We start from the raw sequence: 22,732 nt of genomic DNA on the forward strand, positions 1-22,732 counted from the left end.
TCTTGTTTTGTGGTTGCAGATGTCAGGAAAGAAGAGGCGGAGGGGGGGGGGGGGGGGGGGGGAAGTCCTGCAGAGAAGCACAAGGTGAGGAGATTAGGATTCAATTCCCATCTCAAGAAGAAACTCTCTCCTTTTGTGTAATCTTAACTGACACAAAGCTGTAGGAGACCTCTTGAGCCATTGAGTCTAGACTGCAGAATCTACAGTATGAAGAACAATATATATTGTGCATGCCCAGTATGATTGGTGTTGTACAGCAAAGCTCATATGATAGAACAACACTTGATTCACTGCCTCAGAGGACCAGCTGTTGCACATGTACAATCATCCGGGCTTCAGGAGATGAGTTTCAGCAGTGGTGCCAATTGTCACTGCTTTATGCAATTAAGCTGAGCCACAACTCTCTCTGCAGCCCTGAATCGGATTAATTTCCTCAGCTGATGAGTAGGGAAACCTTACAGAAAGAAACCCCGAGCAATAGTTTCATTTAAGACAGGAATTACTTCTCCCCCCCCCCCCCCCCCTTTTTTTTTTACCTCTGAGTTCCACCTGCCCTCAGTGTCATTTCAAGGATTTCTGGGTTAAAAGCTCAAGCAACGATGATTGCTTGGTAGACAAGGCTTCCCTCATCATCAAAAGTGGAATGCCCAAGAGCTCTTTCTTCAGCAGAGCTTCTGTCCTTCAATGTGAACGGGCAGATGTTGACCGATCTTTGCCCCGGCAGCTGGTAGGTGGAGCAGACTCCTCCTAGAGGCAGGAGTACGTGGGGGTACCCAGCCCTCCAGCCGCACCGTTGGGCTAAGGTTTGCAGTCGCTGGGCACAGACTTTGAGAAAACACAGTGAAACTTCCTTGGTACAATACAGTGAAAAGATCATACGTAAACCTGTCTTGCTGCAAGGTATAGCAGTCTGCAGTCCTTTTAATCTAGATGAGAGTGCTGCCCTAGCATGACCTACAAGCTGAAGAATTAGTTAATTTTCCCCTCTGATTAATAGCTCATGTAAAATTAGTAGGAAGCAAAAAAGATGTGCTAGTTAACCACCACATCTTTCTTGGCAGGAGGATGTAAAAGTTGAAGGCAGAGATAATATTACCTCCCTTGGGCATTAGATGCTTGGTGGTTTGGAGCACATGCCTTTGATAATCAACATCAGTATCTCTTTCATGTCACTGAACAGAAAATAGGGCCTCTTCAAAGAGACTAACTCAGAAAAGAAATTGTTAAACAGGCCTGACTGGGTTGAGCAATGCTGGAAATTAAGTACCCTGGAGGGGCAGGATTAGAACTGAGGTCAGCACTCTCAGACAGGGCAAGGGAGTGCATTAATAGCCCTCTGTACTACCTCTGAAGTACGGATGGTTGTCACTGAATATCCATGCGTCCCTCTCGTGCTCCCCCTCCAGATGTTGCCCTGATGATTAGCATTCTGCCTTCTTGTCATAAAATACATGAATTAGCTGGTGGCCAGGAGCTTACTGGCCTAAGCTTTTGAACTGCTATGGAGCTTCAATTACACAGCCTCGCTGAGAATTTTTTTTTTTTTTTAATCCTGACTTTTTCATAATGTTAATCCACTAGTAGATACTTATTCTTTATCTAAGACACCAAGGCGTTCGGCAAATGCACATGAAAGAATGAGGCTTTGTTCCTTTGCCATCCGGACTCCTGTTTCATGTGTGCTTTAAATAAGGGAATTACTTTCTAATGACTCACAGTTTTCTTTGCCTTAACCCTTCTAAGAGACAAATGACTTGCTGTACACTGATGACATCATTTCTCTCCTGCACGGTAACTAATACAAAATTAACCTTTCAGCAGAAGCACCTTTAGAAAAGCACATCTGGTTTTAGCCCGGGAATTCCAAATGTTCTTAATAAAACTGGGCTCTCAGTAGCGATGTGCTTTTGTTATTGAAGGTGCCTTGCAATGTCCTACCCTTCCAGACTGGCAAAGCAGCTTAAGAAGTGCTGCAGAGTGAGAGTAGGGAGTTAGGGCTGTGCTTACATCTCCACAGCACAACTGAGCGCCGCGGCCAGGCCCTCAAGTGAGGTTTGCCTGTCCCTCCATCACCGGGCCATGCGGAGGCACAAAGCCCTTGTAGCCTCATGCAGGGGACAACGCACACTGACAGCCCACCCTGCATCAGGGCAGCACGGCTGGCTCAGGCAGGGAGCGATGCTGAAACGTTTGTGCTGCTTACGGATCCAGAGCTCCTAGTCATGGGCAGCAGGGGATCTCTGCAACATACTCCATTGCAAAAATTCAAATATACCTCCTAATGAAAGCAAAAGGAAACTACATGTTTTGTGTGACTTAAGGTACAGTCTTTCCAGCCAGGATTCTTTGAGTCCAGACTCTGCCAAAACCATTTTTGTGTATGGTTCTTACTAACACGGGGTTAGTTTCTGTCCAGCATAAACATGTATAAACCAATTAATTACTGTCTACACTGGCCAGGAAACTTTGTCAAGCGCTTTGCTAGCAAGCACAGTATTTAAGCACAGACGCAAGTGGTAGAGTTTGAATTCTGGTGTTGGTAACTTCTGAGAGTTTGTCACTGCCTGCAGAGGTCTGGGCGTATAATTCCTGAACCAAATGCCAGCAATTCGCTCACTTCTCGAGCTGATAGAGAAAAATGGAAACACTTGAGAGCAAATCTTCCACCATCCACTGATCACTATTGCTCTGGCTTAAACTGCTTTGCACATTCTGTCCCCAATCTACTCAAATATACCTTTTCTTTCCATTTCCACTTATTTCCAGGAGCAGCTGCTTACATTTTACCTCTTAGATTGCTTTGCAAAGACTTCAACAGCCAACCATCAAAGCTTTGCTATGAAGAAGACCTTAAGACCAGAAGCAGACATTTTTCCAAATAACAGCGAGTTAAGCTCCCAAGAGGCTCACAAATTCAATGCTGTTTCTGGTGAACCGGAGAGCAGAGGCTGGTAAGCAGGGTCGTCTGAAGGCTGCACAGAAATGCCACATGCATAAATGACTCGAACACGTTCCCTGTGCGCCCAGCCAGCCAGAGTGCCAAGGAAAACAGGAGAGCTTAAAACTTTATCTCCGACAGCAGACTGCAGGACTGCCTTCCCATAGCTTCTGCTGCAGCTCTGGGAATTAAGTAACATTGGGGAGGGGTCTGGCTGGTGAGCCAGCATACCCCAAGCACATCCAGGCCTGTCCCTCAATCAGCTCCACCCGGACTGGGCAGGGAGCCCTACTGACAGCCTGGCACTGCAGCCATCGCTGCAGAAGACCCAGCGAGCCAAGGAACAAGAGACAGCGTTCGTGGCAGGACTCCTCTCTCCCAGGTCAAAACTCACTGCATGGCAATGTTCATCATTTAAACCTATACTTGCTTCCTTGCACAGACACATATCTCTGAAGAGATCTCTCCAAAAGATCTCCAAGAGTTTTACAGGCAATTAAATTTCACAGTATCTTTTTGCAGAAGGCACTGTTGAGCGTGGTGTTTTTTAAAGTAGAAGAAACTGAGGCACGATGAAATTTCTGTCTCAGAAAGCCAGAGTGAAGTCAGAAACAGACTGATCCCGAATTTACAGTGTGTGCCATCACACACTTATTTCTCTATGATGCAACTCAGGAGATCCGATAGCCAAACCTTGAGTGCTATTTTAAATTGCCTAATGTGGATGAAGCTTTTTACCCATATTAAGAATCTAGTCCTATTTCAGGTTCACTGAGCTCTCAGTCTCAATCAACTAGTATCCATTTCACCAGTATCCATATAGGTCCATGGGCTCAGCAGAACTCTACAGCTGTAGAATGTTTTTATTTTTTAAAAAGAGCAAAATGGTGTGTCATAAATTCATTCGAAGATCTGCAAAACTCCTTGGATATTTCTCTCCTACTTCTACGGAGTGGATACAGTGCATCCCGATTCAGCATTGACACAAGATTTAGTGCTTTGTTTATGCCATGTTTAAGTATTTGTATGGATTTTGTCTAAATGGCTGCAAAACAGTGAATTTTGTTCAAAATGAACTCTCACTATTTGCTTAGCTGAGAGACATTTTGCTGAAAAGCCAGGATACTAAGGGTGACATTCTGCTCAAGAAACAATCTTTCCTTTTGTTCTGCAGAGAGAAAACATTTGGACACCACTGTTGGTTTCTTTTTTTGATCCTGCTTCAGTCAGTGGTATCAAAGGATACAGCTTCAAGGTGACAAACTTGATTCATACGCTTGGGACAGTAACATGGGTTCAACAGTACCAATGAGAAGAATGCAATTAAGAGGGAGCTTGATTTATGAAAAATAGACTGATTAAACCCAAATTATGCAGACATATAAGCAGGTGTTTACATACCACCCGTATTCCATGTAAAGATGGGCTAAGGATTTTTTTTTTTTTAATTTGTTTTAAAGAGGCAATTTCATAGAATTCAAAGCTACATTCCCCTTCATGGTGCACTTGTTACTACAAACAATACCTGTCTTGTAAAGGGGTCTCTCTTGACAGTGACAGGCCTGAATAAACAGTCCATTGGCACATAGGTTTCCATTAGCTTAAGTTTACATGCCTTGTCATGCTTCTCCAGCTGCCACTTGTCACCATGCTTTGCACAAGATCAGCAAACACTATGCCCCCACAAACTTTCTCTCTGTTCCTTTCTTAGGAGGAAAGGAAAAGAAAAAAAAAAAAAGGTGGGTGGGTAAGGACAACATAATCCCTTCTTCTGCAGGGCACCCAAGCTTTGTACGGAAGAGCAGCTTAAAGTCTCCCATCCTCAGACCAGAAGCAGAGCCCTGCTGTGCAGCAGTCTCTGAGGCAGCTCTCACGATGGAAGGCTGTGCTCGGAGACAGCACCGTGAGCCAGGCTGGGGGGTGTTTCAGTAGCACTTGACTGGCCACTGAGCCTTGGTGCTACTGACAGGTCTGCAAGCCAAGTGGTTGTCAGAAATCATCTGTTTCCAGCTTTCACTGACCTTAATGATATATAGAAATTTCTTCGCTCGTGATGGGCTACTGGGTGCTTGTGCGTATTCCTCACAGGGACAGGGTAATTCAAAGGCTGGGCACATTGGGCAACTTCAGGTATACACAAATGGCATGTACATACAAACACAAAAAAACCCAGTTATTTAAGGATTTTGGCATAAAACCCATGTCTAAAGAAAAGACAGTCCACTCAGCAACATGTTCATAAAAGTGCTCCAGAGACTGACCCTCACACAAAGCAAATCTTGAGCTCAGGCTGCGGGCTCACAATCAACGTCTGATGAGGAGTCATAGGACACTTTGTCACAGCTCCCCCCAGCACAAATGCTGCCCTCGGCTCAGTCTGGTTCCAGTTTAGAAGCAGCAACATTTGGCAAGTCAAAGTGACCTCAGCTTCATTGAAATGTCCCGCTTGCTATTAAACAGCCAGCAGGGATTTATGGGAATAGCAGGAACCAGATGGGAAAGCACCAGGACTGGGGACAGTGGAGCTACAGATCCAAAGGTCATTACTGCTCTGTAGGGAACGCCTGAGCCACATCTGTGCTAGTCCAGTCCTCGGGCTAAATAGTGGCTGCAGAGCTCGGCAGCCTGGGGAGAAAGCCCCCTTTCCTCCACAGCCCGCAGACGGCCCCAGCCCTCCCCAGGCAGTGTCTGCTGCCGTGGGCATTTAACCAGCAAAAGCACCTGGAAGTCAGGCTGCGCGTGTTTGTTTTTATGAGGAGGGGCAAGGGGTTAAGCAGCAAAGCAGAGATGGAAAAGCGGACGACAAGCCAGGTTCGTGGCCCCGTTCTACTCTGCCAGTGCCTCTCCAGCAGCACAAGAGCTGCCACCTCTCCACCAAGCCCGGGCGGCTGCTTACCCCCAGGTCCCAGCCCCTCCGAGCTGCCCACAAGGCATACGTCAGGGCCAGAGAAAGGGCAGAGCAGCCGCAGTCCATCCAGCAGTATGGTTTTTTAGGAAGGAAGACCGAATGCCAGGCAGATGCTGCAGGGATGTGTTTCACAGCCTGCTGCCCCAAGGGCTGGGGGAGTGCACCGCTGCGGCTGCAAGCCCAGTGCCTCCCACTGCCCACCGTCACCTGGCCACCCTGTGCCACTGCCGGCTCCCAGTGCCATGCCAGCATGGGGGGACCCATGCATGGATTTGTCCATACAAACAGGTTATGCCTTTTCCCCACGATGTCACCTGACTACAACAGTGGTTGCTAAAACAGTGCTGAAACCCCCGTTTCCGTACTTTTGGGGCAGGCACTTTCCTGTTGCCTGTCCTCCTCTACCACTAATTATCCTCTCTGCCAAAGCATACATCCAAGTGTGTGCAAATGATGAAACAACTGGAGCCCTGCAAGGAGCTAGAGCCATGCAGCCTAGCCCTCAAGGGCAAACTGACCCTGACAAGGAATGCTAGAAAATCCCGAGATAAATCTGTGAAAGTAGCCTTCAAGCAGGATTTGGTGCCATGGCCTCTGTTCATCCTTAGATGTTATTGCCCCTTTGAGCAGGATGAGTATCAACACAGGGGGTGGCGGACCTTTGTCATGCAGCAGGAATGTTAACATCCTCCAGATTTAAACGGCGCCATCTGAAGAGCAGTTCATGTTCTGAAATTAATTTTTCATGTGTACATCATGAGGTCCTAATAAAAATGTTAAAAAACTGTCTTTGTTGTCCTCTGATCCCAACAGGACTCCCTTCTCCCTTGGCATTTCTCATCATTGTTGTTGTCTGTAGACAACAAGGTTGTTAAGGTTATGGTACCCGCTTCACAAAATGAAAAGGATTTTTAAAAAAAAGAGAAAAAACAAAAAGACAAAACAAAACCAAACCAGAAAGAAGATTGGGGCGGGGTGGGGGGGGGGCAGGGAAGAAACAGAAATGTGCCAGGAAACAATATAAAAAGAAGCAAGGACTTTTGATGTTTTCTTTTCCCTCCTCCTTCATTCTTGGCTGAATTATAGGGTGTAGCACAGTATTTTCAAAGCATCTTTTACAAACTTTATTTAGTTCAGTGATTCACATTTCCTGAGCAAGGTTAACCAAAGGGAGGGATGTTTCTCCCCTTGCCCCCAGCTGTTCCCCAACTTTCAGCTAAATTGTATCACTTTGTTAAAAATAATTGTCAGAAAGGAACCTTTCCTGATGTCCTCCAACAGCATTGTTTTCCCCAACAATGCGCAGGACGGTTCATTACTTATTCATTTTAGAGAGTGATTTTAAAGTACTTTGCACAATCTGAAGCCTCAAACTTGGATAAGACAGATGCACATAGGTAAGACTGAGAACTTCATGGTCATTGCCCGCCAGAGCTTGTCATACTTCTTCCAAACACACACCCCCCAGTCTGAAAATGCAAAAAGTTATGTATCCAAGTCAGCCGACTTTCTCTCCTAGACCGAGCTGAGCACTCCCTGAGAAAAGCCAGAGCCGAGATCGGATGCGCAAGAGAAGACACCAGAGCTTGTCTTGGACTTCTAGGCCTATACGGACACCATTGGAATCTCCATGCTCCAGCAACCCACGTGATCAGCATCAGCTGCAAGCTGATGCTGTGTTTGGGACGTGCCTCACTGTGACCGCCAGGACCATAAACGTGCCCAGGCGTTGCACCCTCATCCGCAACGCCCTACTCCGCTTTTGCTCTCCAGTACTCGCGGCTGGACTCCCAGTTCATGACCCCTCCAGCTGGGAGAATATCCCCCCAAATTCACACAAGGGCTGTATGAGGGGCTTGCAGTCGCTTACTTCATCAGTTCAGCGCAACCTCTGCACAACTTCTCATCCCATCTGGCTACGCATTAGAGGGAACAGCAGCAGCTGTGTCGGGGCTCCAGGAGAGTGAACGTATGTACGGGGCTTGGCAGGGGGAAGCCAGATACTCAGTTAAAGCAACGAAAAGTTGAGTGCATGACAGGCAAAGCAGCCCAGTCAATAGGAGAAAAGGTCTGAAAAATCCAGTATCCTTTAAAGAATATCTGAATACTTAAAAAAAAAAAAAAAAAGAGTAAGATCAGCATAGGAAAATTTTACCCTTTCCTGCTTCCTTTTCACTGACTCAAAGAGAAGCTTCTGCTGTCTCCACGAGAAACAACTGTAAGGTCAGATTTGTTTGAAGGGAATGGAGAGGAGAGCCTCTGGTTTCTTTCCAAAAAGCAGTTTATTTTAGATTCACAAAAGGTCAGGAAGAATAAATTGCAATGGATACTCTTCCTGTGTAGCCAAACATATTTTGAAGCAGAAACATGATGTTATAAAGAAACAAACAAGTAAATATAAGGAGGCTGAAGAAAAACCCAATCCTCAAACATTTCTGACTGCAGAATGGTATCACTCTCACATATGCTCAAGAAGTAAAATTACTTTTAAAGATGGGGGGGGGGGGGGCAGCAGAGCAGGGAGAAATCATAGCTGTGACTTAGATAAGCATAAAGGCTCACTTCTGGGAGATAGTTACACATCAGAAGAAACATCCCAGCACTGAATGAAACTGCCAGCACAGCTTAGTCTTGATCATCTATTGCAATCACTTATATGACAAAGGAAATTGTCTATCAGCCAGAAAACCCATAACTGTTGGGAAATGCTGAATGCACACAGTAATATATGCAGTCTGTTATATACAGTAAATGAGGTTTATTTAGGTTCTTCACCCCCAATCTGCATGGTCTAACAGCAGCATGTTTAGATATTTGGATGCTTTTATTCCCACATGGTTTCCTTCAGGTAGGTACATGTGGCTCCATTTCACCAAGTGATGGAGAAAAAAACCAAAGGATTACCTGGGGGACACTGCTTAGATTGTAAACCAAGAGGATCATACTTATTTATGTGGGCTTAATCCACTACTAGGTATTCAGAATATTCTGCAGCCAACAAAAATTAATGAGAGATGCAGACCCTACAAAGAGGAAAAACTACTGGATAGATTTACATTATTGCCTACTGATATCTCGAGTACTAAGGAAGCCTACCAGCACCTGGAAATAGCACAGCTGTGTCTCCAGATGACACAGGAGCCATGCCTGGACATTTCTGGAGGATGTCTACTGGCTGTCTGAAAATAGTATGTGGCCAAGGAGGCCTGAGCCCCTCTGCTCCAAATGCTGGGGGATGGAAACAGGCTTTCCGTTTGGTGCTAACACAGCACGCAGCACTGGGCGTCATGGTTCCAGAGCCATCATTTCTCCATCCTACTGCCATACCAAAGCAATAACAACTGTCTTGCTGAGTTTCCAGGTAATAAAGTTGCACTTTTCTCTAATTGCCATGATTGCTGACAGTTTATGTTAATCAAGTGACACCAACATAAAGTGATGTCCTGCCAGAGGACTGGAAAGCATTTTACCCTCAGCTGTTTCTGACATGTTTGTGTGCACAGTTCAGTTTACCATTAAAAAGGGCATATAATGACCCATCTCCAGTTTAAGGCTGGGTCCCTTAAGTAATAAATTGAAAGCCAATGTTTAAACAAAGAGACAAATTCAGCTTGACACTCTCCAGGAAAAGGCTCATTAGGCAGCAGAAGCCAGACAATGTTCACCTGCCCCCTCAGAGGTTTCTGCTGCACTTTAATGACCACTGAAGATATCATTCATCTTTACTCACCCCACTTCCTAACAATACAAGGGTCTGAAGAAGTCAGGCCAATTACTGGATGTAGGTACGTGATGGCTCTACACGTGCCTTTTTCCCCTTGCAAACCATCATGCAGAGGTGCAGCCTGGGGCACAGCCCACCAAGCAACCTGCCATGCATCAAAGGATGCATTTTGCACAGCAGGTCCCAGTGTAGGTAAAGGGCTGTGGCACTGCACCACAACTGGGGAGACAGGAGGGGATCTGAAGCACACCAGTGGAGCCCTTGCAGTGCTGATTCACAGGATGATCCATGGGCCATGGCATCCCAGATCACCACTGGCTCCTCCGCCATCATCTGGGAACGATGAATGTGAAGTACCACTGAAGGATTTTATAAAATGATCTCCCTGTCTCTCTTCTCCATAATCCTGGGTCATAATCTTAAAGAATGGAAGAGGATTTCAGCAGGTAGTATAATATTGCCGTGTGGCTTTTCCTATTGATTTGAAGATAAACTATTAGTACCTAAACTGCTAGATGCTTGGATGCATATATAATCCTTCACTTTGGAAGACTACTTACTATTTTCTCCACCTCCCGGAGCTTTTCTGTCAACACTGATAGCTCCCATCTAGGATAGGAAAGCATTAAGACTGTTTCCACTTAATGGTAATCAAATTATTTTTTAAGAACTTGTAAAGCCCAAACAACTCTTCTTCCATTACGCTTTCCCAGAAAAAGCCGGTAGTGTTTCCAGATAGACAAGAAAGAACAGTTATACCCTATGGAAAAAGGCATCTGAAAGATAGACTTACTTCCCCTAAAGAGAATTCAAAAGCAGACAATGGCTGCATAAAGAAAACAGGGAAACAACACTTAAATTAATAATATATATTCTCCTAGAGTTGTGGTTCTGCTGCAAAAATGCAGAAGGGGATGGGAATTCACTAAGTGGGAAGTTAATGGAGTCACAATGATGGAATAAGTGCTTGGTACATAACCGAAGGTCTTATTTTAGGATACATCCAGAAGCTTCTTGCTGTCCTGACATGTAGTTCTTAGAGCTTTCCTGTTTCTCCTCCATGCTTTAAACTAGAAACCTACACAGGCAGCTGCCTGAGCAAGTGGAAAATACTTCTCCATTCCAGAGCACACAGCTGTATGCAAATATTTCTGTTAAAATCCCACTCACAAATTTAACCTCTCAGTCCTGCAGGGTGATACATTCAGACCATTCTAAACTGTAAAATCAAATGAAAAAATGCTCCCACAAGCTGAAGTAGAAGAGCTTGGTTAACTGCGTGAACCTTTAATTTGTAAATGCAGAATCCTTCCTGCCAGATGCCATTGCTTCTGACAAAGCTCATCCTCAGACAGAGGCAAGCGTGTGCAGTCCCAATGGGTGTGTGCTGCAGGGGCAAGGGGCCAGGTTGGTATTTTACTTTTTTTTTTTTTTTAATATCTTTAGGCACTTTCAGAGCAATAGATGTGCAGGTTGAGTAATTCCTATTAGGACAATTGCACCTACAACTGTTTGGTTCTTTGTCAGCCTGCCTCGCTGCAATACAACTATGAAGAGGTTCATGCACAGGAACAGGTCAGCAAGGGACAAACCTTGTCACTTGATGCCCTGATTCAGTGAGGAATTGAAGCACATATTTAATTGTCAGCTTGTTTTGACTATTCAGGTGCAGAAAAAAGGCACAAGCTGAAGTGCCTTGCATAGCTCGATCACAGAGCAGTGTAACAAGCATTATGGCAGCTCAAAGACAAGAGTCAAAATTAAGGTTTTGATTTTAAAAGTCTAACCAGGGATGAGTTCAATGAGAAAATGAGGGCTGCCATGCCTAAATGAGCACATCTGGTCAGCTTTATTTTTAACAGGACAAAGACCCTTTCTCCGAGGCCAAGATAGTAGGTCTTTAATCTTTTTCCATATTTCTCATGCTTATCGCATAAGGGTGTATCATAAAGATGTCTTTATCACTTCTTCCTTTTGATTAAAGGCTCTGAGTAATGCTAGCCAATATCAATAACAATGCCCTAAAAATAACATTATCATCACACTAGGATCTTTCAGGGAACACAAAGTTAGTCTCCCAAGTCCCTCTCGTACTGATCATCCAGCGTGCTTAGAAAAAAAAAAAAAAACACATGAAGAGAAAGGCTTTTCAACTACATTGTGTTTGGAGTATCATTCATCTTACAGAGAGTGAAAGCCTGGTTGATCTTTATTTTACATTAATCACACAGTTAAATTGCTCAGATATTAGGCAGGCAGGTTGGGGGATGAGGGAGGGGGAAAAGAGAAAAAAAAAAAGTTGGCTCAGAACTTCATCCCAAACAGAAACCAAATGTTAGCCACTTTTGAAGTACCATAAACTTTCAAAATATTCAAAGGAAACAGTGAAAGTAGTTAGTCTTGCCACAGATTCGATGATCATCAAAATAAAAATTAGCCCAACAGGTATGCATATATATGTATAAACAGAAATACACATTGGTCAAAAATATGGTTGAGACCTATCATCCATGTGAAAGGTGAGACTACAGCTAAACAACAAAAAAATTCCCATAAAAGGCATTGATTGCCAACCAGCCAAGTTATTACAGACAACTGGTATGTATATGGGACACAATGATAATAAGGACATTTCATCGTCCTAAAGGAAATAACAATTGTGGGAAATCATTTTAATAGTGCTCAGAAGGATTACAAAATCCCAGTTTCATGTCATTCTACAACAGACTAATGTTTTCCCATAAATTATAGCAGATTTCAAGGGAAAACAATTAACGGTAACAGAATCAAAGACATATGAAAGCTTTCCAATTTAAAGTGACATTGCTTATTTTAAAATAGCTGGTTTTAATTAGCTGTTTCTTAAGACCATTAAAGGTACCTATTGAAGGTACATTTCCACACACACTGGAGAGAGATTCTGCACTCAAGAAGCTTGTAGAATTGTGATCAACAGCAGCAAAATTATTTGCAAATTGGCTGAATGCTCATTAAAAGAATGGAACTTAGTAAATACTCCAAAGATGAGATTTCTGTCCTTCACTGTCACGATCAACTGTTGAAGAAAAAACAAACTACAATGATAGTCTAAACGTGAACCATCAGACCAAAAACCTGTGTCTCAGCTACTGGAAGGTGAGCCTCTGCATTATTCATTTTGCATGAGATTTTTCCTTTTACTAACTTAACATCTCAGTTTCATACCTTATTAATGCTCTTCAAACAGGTAACAGCCAATAAAAGGACTTTTTTCACTACGTTGGTTTGTCAGTATTTTATGCACATCTTGAAGTAATGAGCAATTAATTTGTTCATGTACACGTCTAGACAGGTGACTAAATAAAATGTCCTTGAATTCATAAAACATCACAGATTTTTATGTTTCTCTACAGAGACTTAAGAAACCAAGACAAAAAGCATTAATAAAGTTGACCAAATGCTAAGAATTATTCTGATTTTGAACATGTTTGAGCAAGACAGAATGAGGCATCTGACCTGCTTTTGATCCCTCACTTTCACAAAATATTTCAACCAGGCATCTGAGATGCACACGCTGTTGATTTTTTTTTTTTTTTTTTTTTTGAGCAGTTACAAATCAAAGCATGTGTGGAGCTGAACTGCAATCAGTTATGTGGAGGTTAATAAAATGTCCCGGACTGGAATCCCTTCAACAGATCTGGTTTTAAGACTTATGTACATATGTTTGCTCTGGGTGTATTTGAAGTTGGAGTTCATTAACGAACAAAATTGCCAGTAGATCTGCTTGGCCCCTGCTATTTTCAGTTTTACACAATCCATTAATGACATCGGGATCTGCACATCTAGTCACGTTAATAGAAAAGAATCACTGGCAAAATAAAGGTAATAGTAAAAAAAAAAACCAAAACACAAAAGCCCTGAGTGTGCCTGAGTACAAGCTATGCAGATGCATGATTGCCCTTTCTTTGATGGAGTAGTGGCATTTCAGAGTTTTGAATTAGCAGCGTGGTACATTCCAGCAAAGCAAAAGGTATTTTCTGTTTTGAGACCCATTATAACTGGGGTATGGGATCTAAATCCAGATTTTCAGAGGCAAGTGCTTATTTTCAGCATCCCCCTACCTGAACAATTAGCTTGTTGGTCCTGCAAAGGTGCTGGTGTCCCAGAACTGTTCCTATGCTGCGTCAGGATTCCAGAGCCTTACACTATGCTCTCTAAACCATGCCTCCTGTCTGAAAGTCTCAGCTATAAACTGTAGGAAGAAGGCACCATTGAAGGAGAGGGGAGAGAGTGAAACAAAATGAACAGCACAGGGTGAAAAATCTGCGATATGCCTACAATTAAAGCCTTGTATGCTGCATCCCAGAAAGGAAAAGGGTGCTTTTTAAAACATTGACACCTATGACAAAAAAACTAATAATCTTTTTGTGTGACTGACAATGAGCTACAATGCAGAGTTCTTTTTTTTTTTTCACCCCTTGATTTGTTCCTTTAAACACTTTCTGCCCGATACAGAAAACTGAACAAGTAGAGTTCATAATCATCTTGCAAGTGTCCATAGGACTACACATTGGCACCTGCCTAAAGGTTTGTTATAAAATTCTAGGTTTAGATTTCCCAGTTAGTTAGAGTTTTCACAGTTAGATTTCAGATGGGCAGCAGAAATGAGCAACAAGAAGATCTCTCTCTCTAGAGCACACAATTTTTACTCTGCTTCAGATCCAGCCCAGACCATTCAGAGAGACCTGGGGCTAGCACAAGGAGTATCCTTGTGCTTTTACAACCTCTCTGCCTTGAAAGATGGGGAATTCCTCCTTTAATGAGGAAGAGTTGTTTGATTTATAGCCTCTGAAAATATCTTCTTGTTAAAGAAGATGTATTTGCAGATCCAGACAGAAATGAGCTGTTTGGAGCAAGGGATCAGCTTGTTTCAAGAATGAGACCTGAAGATCTCACAGATCAGAGCTGCTCCCTGTATCTTGAAGGCATCTGTCTCTTGAGTGGCTGACAGACTCTCTATGTTTTTGGGTGCTCCTAAACACAGATGTAGTAAAGTGGTATCATATTCAACTGGCCAGGAGATTTCATCCTTTGTGCTCAGCTACGGACTTTGCATCATGAGGTGGACCTTCATCACTTCTCACTGAAGGATTGCTCTGCTCCAGGTACCTTGGGATGCTTAGGAACAAGAAGATGCTTCGTGGCTGCAGCATCTCTGCCTCCCCAGTAAATGTGGCTCTCTGGGAGTCTGTCACTTGGATGCCCCATGTCCCAGCTGGGCTTCTCACTCAGGATGGGCAGTGCCTGCTGTAGAGCCCAGTTTTCTGCCATGAGGAAGAGAGCAGCTTGGGCATCTGAAGGGGACTTACTGAGTGATCCTTGGGGGTGAATGAAATTAAGAGGGAGGCAAGCAGCTACCAGCGCCTGGAGGCAGAGCCTTAGGATGTGGATACTTGGCACTGATGGGGGAAAGGCTCTTGGCAGTGAGAAACTCACTACCATCAGAAATCAGAAAGTAACCCAAACCCATCATGAGTAGGGCAATGCAAAACCCACCTCTGTGCACATGAATCTTGGCTAACCTCCCCGTGATCTGCTGCAGTGGCCCTGCACAAGTTGTTTACCCTCTCAGTGCCCCACTGCACCCTTCTGCTAAACCAGGATAAAATTACTTGCTTACCAATTGCCACAGGAAAGCAGTATCCTAGAAAAATACCAAGATAGACTTAACTAGGCTTATAAATTATTTTGATATTCCCAGATGAAAGTTCTCTGCAAGTATAAAGTTTTATTATTATTTCAGCTGCTCCCTTCCATAGCATAATTGCCAAAAAAGGCTTTAGAAAAGCCTCAGATTAATCATAATACTTTTCTTGTTAATGACTAGCAAAACTTCTCACATATGGGATACGAGCTTTTAATTTCAGTTTAGTGCACCAGCATTTAAGAACTAAAGCAAGTATCACTCCATGTCTTGCTCAAACCTGATGTAACTTTCTCTCTTGGAAAATATGTTTGGAGGACAGTCTGGCTGTGCTTGTTCACAACTTACACGATTTCAAATATAATTTATAGAGAGACTAACCTGAGGTCAGTTATTATTACCATCTTGAAGAAGTGATTGTAAACTGGGAATAGCTCCTGCTTTAATCATTTCATTTGCTCTACAAAGCAAAACAGAAATAGTTTGTAGCGAAAAATGTCTCTTCCAGTGTAAGCATCCAATGTCAAAAAAATTTGTAAGATTAAAAATGATAGCTTTCATCTGTTGCTCAGTAAGTAGTCAATGTTTCTTCTCTTCTGGAAAGCTGATACTCCCTCTTCAGGGGAATTTAAATGGACAAAATCAGAATGGGAGAGTACAAGAGACTTAATAAGACTGCAGCTGGTCCTGTGATTCTCTCTGTAGGAGATGTTAAACATCTTGTTTGCTACCCACAGCTGCCACATGTGGGTTGTGCCTGAAGTGGCCATTGTTAATCTATGGTGGAACATGCCATGGGGAAGTTTGGTGAAAGGACTTGATTATATGTATATAGAACAGATTTGTCCCAACACCATAGCTCAAATGCAAGGTAAACGAAGAAGGATCAACCAATCTTTAATAGAAAGCAGGAGGAGGAAGTTCAGAACAACTTTTGCCATTCTGCCTGGAGAATATCCATGAGCTGTGGTTAGAAACAAAAGATTTCTGCAAGGACTTACTAGTATGTTTCAAAACCACATCAGATGGAAAATCCAGAACCATAGAAACACTGGGGTCAATCCTGAACTTCAATATGCCCACAACTGCATGGATTAGTGAAAATAAGTCTATAGATAATGTAGCAAAATTTCCTACATCTATTCATAACAAGTAATGTGTAAGCACCTGAAAAGAACCAAAAAAGGGGAGGTTGCCATGCCATTTTCTATTTTGGTCAGGAGAATGAGATTTCCAACACAAAGGCCTTTCTGTGCTTTGAAATGGAGGAGGTGTTCAGTGTGATGACCTTACAGTACTTTCTCTGCTTGGCTGGCTGGCAACAATATCATTGTCTCACACTTTAATAAAGCCATTTAAGGGCCAAATCCTAATCCCAGTTACACTCAGTCCTGTGCTCTTCCCTCCCCCAGCCCATGGGGCTGGAAAGGAGATATGTGATGCACCCAGCTGAGGACAGCTCAGCATTGGATACCAGCACCCACACAGGGGTTAGTCAGAATCTGGACTTAACACAGAAAACCACACAACATCTTTCCACCCCCTGCCACTGCCACCAGAGCTCAGGTCACAACGTCTCTCTCCATGTACAGATCATTTGAAAGCCTTGCTGCATGGAGTTGCTCTGGTTACACAGCTCTTTTTGTAATGCATTAACTCATCAGCAAGCAGTTTGCTCGAAAATACCATGCACGTGTATTGGGTGCTGAAAGCATCCGCTGTCTGAAGCTTCTAAATGGATTGAAGGCTTGGAAAATTACTGCTGAAAACCAGCCATCTTCTAGGCAGGATAAGCAGGAAGCTTCTCAGCTTTAGCTGCAGGGTTGGTTGGTTGGCTTTTTAAAAACTGTATCTCATATTGCCTAAGTGCAAGATAAAGACCACAAGCAGTGTTGTGTGTTTATGTCTGGTTAGAGCTAGCTGCTTATTAAGGACACTTGCTTTGCTGCTAGAAATTTGGGGGTGAGATACACCAGCACATCATGTTTTCCTTTGGGTTGTCAGATCTGGCCTAGCTAAACAGGTTGCTCCGTGTGCGGTGCAGACAGGTAGCAGTGCATTGGGAAAAGCACCCTGTCTCAAGGAAGAACACTCTGACTTGCTCTTTGCCCTCCTAGTGATGGATTGTGGTGCTGGGAAGGAGAATTGCCACAGCCCCACTATGCTGCAGGGGCTGTGGGAAGGGACAGGGCTCTCCTCACTCGGCTGCTCCGGGGGGTGAGGGCAAGGGGTGGGCAGACTTCCCTGCTCCTGACACCTGCAATCCCCCCAGCGCTCTACAAGGGAGCGTTACTGCCCCGTGCCTCTGTTACGAATAGTCTTAGGGCACACAGGCAGTATGCTTTAACATATGAAAACATCATAAAATTACTAAACTGTAGCATTCAATGTGGCACTTCTGTGAGGTGGTTTTCATTGCTGCTCTATGGAAAGATCACGGAGATTCTGGAGGTTCAGTCCCCCAGGTCCCACCACATGGTGTGTCCCTAGAGCACTGCTGGCCACGTCAGAGGTGCACTGCCCTTGGCTTGAAAGGGTTGGTCTGGCCTGCCGACAGGTTCTCTGTGCCTAAAAACCAGTGCTATCAAAGCAAGAACCCCCCAAGCCAACTAAAAGTCAGAAGGAGGAGTGATGCAAAGACAGGCAGTTCATGGCTGATGTCCTGATCTCAGTTCTGTTGGTCCCTAAGTGTCTTTCACTGAAATCATCCGGATCACCCCACATGTCCACCAACACAAAATTAGATTCTGCCCAGGATATCTTTCCACTTGAGTTTGGTTCTTCTGTCACATTGATACATACTATATGGCCTTAATCAGTGGACCAAGGAACAGCCTCCTTCAGAAAGCCGTGCAGGTGTGCACTCTTCTTACCTTTGGTCCTCAGTCATATTCTCAGTCTCCATACACAAATTTGAGAATATGCTTACTCTTTTTAGAGTAAGATCTACAGACCTCTAGAGGGAAACTAAACACCAGCTGCTTGACCTAGTATTGTATTTGTCTAGAAAGATCAAAAAAATGTGTTGTAACTAAATTATTTAATTATCTCCAGGAATCTGTTTAGGCTCAAGCACCTGCAGCCCAGCTGACTAATGCCATGCCGTTCCCCCAGAAACTCATGATGGGATGGCACTGCCCACAGCGAGCTCTGCAGCTTTAACCTCAGCCCCTGCACCGGCGGCTGTCACACCCACGCTTTGTCCTCTGCTGCCAAGAAACACAAACGCTGCCTGAAACAAGCCCCTTCGCATACATAAAATTAATAGCACATCTCTTCAAACGCATCCGCTGCCTTTTCCATTTTGTATGCAGTATGGAGAAAGATATGCCTGATGCCAGAGTCTGCCACCCTCACTTAAACTGAGCAATAAAATGACTCGTGAGTAATCTACAGATGGCAGTAGGGTTATCTGAAGAATAAGGAACAGATTTTAGGGGGAATTTCACTGGGAGAGAGGTCTTTTAGTGACTTTGGAAGCACAAGCCTAGGGTAGTACACAATGTGCACGACGGTATCACAGTTTGGCTGCAATGGCTGAATAAAAATAAAATTGAACATTTTACACCAGACAAAAGTCTCTGCTATTAGCAAACAAGCAGTTTGAGCTGGTGGGACACAACAGCAGATGCACTCCCAGATCTCCAGTCTGTAGGTTTGCCTGCTAGGGCTGTCTTCCAAAACACACAAAGTAGTTGCCCAAACCCTCGCATTACATCTCTTAACTACAACTAAATACAGCATGTATGGTTCTCACAGTGGTAACAGTAAAAACCCTGCTTTTTTTTTTTTGAACACTCTGAATCAACCCAAAGGCAGTATCTGAGCTCCCTGTTTTTGAGTGACATTACTGAGGGCACTAAGCAAGTTAATAATTTTACAGTCAAGAAGTTAAGATGAGTCTCATTAATATCCCAGTTTGTACATAAATCTCACTGTACTGAGTGTCCAGGAAAAAAAAACCCACCCCAAAAATCCAACTCAAAACCAGGACTCAGACCCTGCTGTTTCAGAGCACTTCAAGCTAACTACAGACAAACACAGCAGGCTGCAGACTTCTTTGGGAAAGGTCAGAGAGTATGTTATTTTTATAAAAGGCAGCACTGAAGGGAGGAACAGCAGCAGGATGAGAGAAATGGATGGTATCCTGTTGCTAATGGCTGAGAAAAGGGGATAGACATGCTGGCATGCTGAAGAGATCTGATGCATACAGCGTGCCTGCCTAGCAGAGGCCCTGAAATGTAGGGAGTGGACATTTGAAAAGAAGCGGAGAAAGAGGTGGGATTCAAAGTAAGGGAGTGAGAAGATGATTTTGACTGTGCTCCAAGCACTAATTGGATGTCCCACTAATCTTAGTCATGCATTATATCCAGAAGAGAAATTAAGACCTACTTACTCAAGGATAAATAGAGAGTAGTAGTCATCCAGAAGACTGTGATCCTATCACCTGAAGGCAGGGGCTCTGTGCTCAGTTGGTGTATATCTGCAGTCAGTAAGTTTAATTGCTTCAGTGAGTTTCACCACAGTAATACAGGGTATGGCTGCACACCTCTATGTATAGTGACTGGCAATAATTGACTCTTCCTGTGCCTTTCCCAGTAAGAGGCAGAACCAGTCTGCTGCTTTTCTTCACAAGTAGCACAAACCCTACAGCTGCCTGAAAGACAAACCTGAAAAGCACAGAAATTGGTGCTTGCTCCATCTTCAGCCATCAGCACCTCCAGCAGCTTCCAAACCCCAAACTTGCCCTTTGTCCCTATTCCAAGTGCTGACATTTTCCAGCATTGTCTCTGCACTCAGCTGTCATCTGCTGAGCACCTAAATCGCTGAGGCCAGGCACTTGACCAAACTACAGGAAATACAAACATCAACTGGGCTGATCGAGACGTGGGTGGCTTTTATGGCAGTTACAGCCAGTTTTGCTTTGGCTGTAGATCTAGGCAGCAATCTGCCTAGGTGTCTAGCACATAGGTGTAACCCTTGAAAAGCGAAGTCAATGAGTACTTGTGGTTCTCAGTTTATTAGCAGTCTTCTGGCAGAATATTAATAAGAAAGTCCAAGGATAAGGTTTTCAAGGACCTGAATTATTTTACAACTATCCTTTCTTAAAGTTTAAGTCTTCAATCACATTGATTTTTGTGCATTACTTTGGAACAGACAATTTTTTGGTTTTGTTTCAATGGGATCCAATGAGGAACATTGCAGGAATGTCAGAATCAGTTCAACAAATTAGACTTTGTTCCAGAAAAATTATCTGCTTACCCAAGAAAAACAGCAAAGAGGAAACAGAAGCAGTATAGGATTGGTCAACCTACTATGAGTGTTAAAATCTTCATTTCTGCAGATGGTGTTTTGGACTGGACTGGCTCTCCCAGTTTTCTGGAATCATATCCTTAGAGACAAACTGATCTGTTTACACTCATGTGACCCAGCTGGAAGCAGATAAGAAAACTCAGCCTAAACTAGAACCAGAAAGGTATAAAATATTCAAACTGTGCTAAGCATGGCTGTAGCAAATAAGCACTTTGATCCATTCAGTAAGGCTAATTACATCCTAGGATCCATTAACACGTCCTCGTGCTGGACACATGGGTTTGGAAATCCCTCACTTAGGTGACGCCACAGCAAGGTACTTTACCATCATCAGCAGCCATTCCCAGCTTCCCATGCAGCATCCAGCCACCTCCCAGACCCTTACCTCCATCGTGCCCCAGAGCTGGCCCTAACCACCTGCTCCTGGGCCAGGACCCCCTGCTCAGCTCTATTTCAGCATCGCAAGCCAAAGTGGCATTGGAGACCAATGGTTGCTCATCTGCATGCAGGTCAGGGGCAGCTTTTGCACAGAGTGAGGCACCCACACATCCACCACGATTCTCACCCTGGGGCAGGGAAGGCGCTGGGGTCTGCCACACAGGATGGAGCTCCCCACACACGTGTGCACGTAGACCTCAGCATGAAGTCAATATAGACTTCTTAAAATAAAACCTAAACTTGATTGAAAAAATGAAGTTCTGGCATGTAATTCTTAAAAACTTTCTAGTGAACCCAGTAAAAAGCCAAATCTTCCAGCATTTAAATTCCAAGTACAGGAACTACTATACTATTGATAGTTAGCATTAAGTTACAGTACGTTTAAAAGGCTCGGAGGCACGATATAGGCATACATTACAATAGAGTTTATCTAGCAAGTTCCAGCCTTGATAAGCTAATAATATACTGAAAAAGCTAGCCATGTCCTGCCAACAGCATACTTTTAAGGCACTTCTCTAAAACACAGAGCCACAATAGAAAAATACTTTAAAAGGAAACAAACTATTCCTACCATATGAAAATGTGCCATCCCAAAAGAGAACCACATTTGTGTGAGCCTTTTTAAAAGGGCAGATGAAGGAGGATAGCACACACAAACTGCATCTCTCTCCTAGAGTTTATACCCATAAATCCGCAGATGAAATAGTGGGAAAAGGAAATGAGCTAGAGCTCACTATTTAAAATCATGATTAGGAGTTTAAATGGTCGAGTTATATGCCTATTTTTTATAGATATCCTATCTTTATGTGTATGAACTGTTCTTTCTTCAGCTAAGCTTTCCCACATGTGAAGTGTTTTGGATCAACAGCTATTTCAATAACTATGTTTTCTTTGAAATACCCTGAGCAAATTTCATGTTGGGGCTTCTCTGCAGACACTATTTTTAATGATATCAAGTTTTTGTAGATATCTCATTATAAAAAAAATTGTGACATCCACTCAAAATGCAAATTATCAACAAAAATTTTAAATTTAAGCCAACTGACACCCAGGTAGCTGAACTGTTGATGAAAACACCAAAAACATTACAATGAATGTATATTTTACATTGAGGAAACCTAAGGGGTGGGATCACCGCCTGCTGCTGTGATTCGCTTTATTTTCATGGACTACTCATAACCCCCAGTGATAGGCCTGGCTTACGTGGATATCCATCCACAAGGCTGCCAATCCCAGGATTATGTATGTATTTATAGGGTCAGGTATAGGTAATCTACCCTCATATGTCCCTACTACTTACCTAAGTTTTAAGGACATGATGCTCTATGAAGTCATCCTGTCAGGAGAACCCTTAAGCACATGAAGACAGGATAATTCAGAGTGTCTTTAATAAAAAGGGGCCAGATCTTACAGAGCCAGTCGGGATTCCCGTAGTCAAAGATGCGGCCAGCACATGGGATAAACCAGGCTCATCTACACCATATGATGGAACCCCATACCTGAGTCCCCAAGCTAGATCCAGGCTGGGGAGGTGGGTGTGAGCTCCACACAGAGACTTTGGACTGGAAGAAGTAGTACCTTGCTAACATAGGTAGGGACCATTAATTAGCTCAGGCACAGGGCTGGTTTATGCTTTTTTGGTAGGGATTTTTAAAGGCCTGCTAAACAGCTGTGCATCCCAGCCAAGGGGGGGGGGGGGGGGGGGGGGGGGGGGCAAGAGGGTGCGGG

This window comes from Haliaeetus leucocephalus, unplaced genomic scaffold (assembly GCF_000737465.1).
Source record: "Haliaeetus leucocephalus isolate CR32 unplaced genomic scaffold, Haliaeetus_leucocephalus-4.0 Scaffold1007, whole genome shotgun sequence".
NCBI classification, from domain to species: domain Eukaryota; kingdom Metazoa; phylum Chordata; class Aves; order Accipitriformes; family Accipitridae; genus Haliaeetus; species Haliaeetus leucocephalus.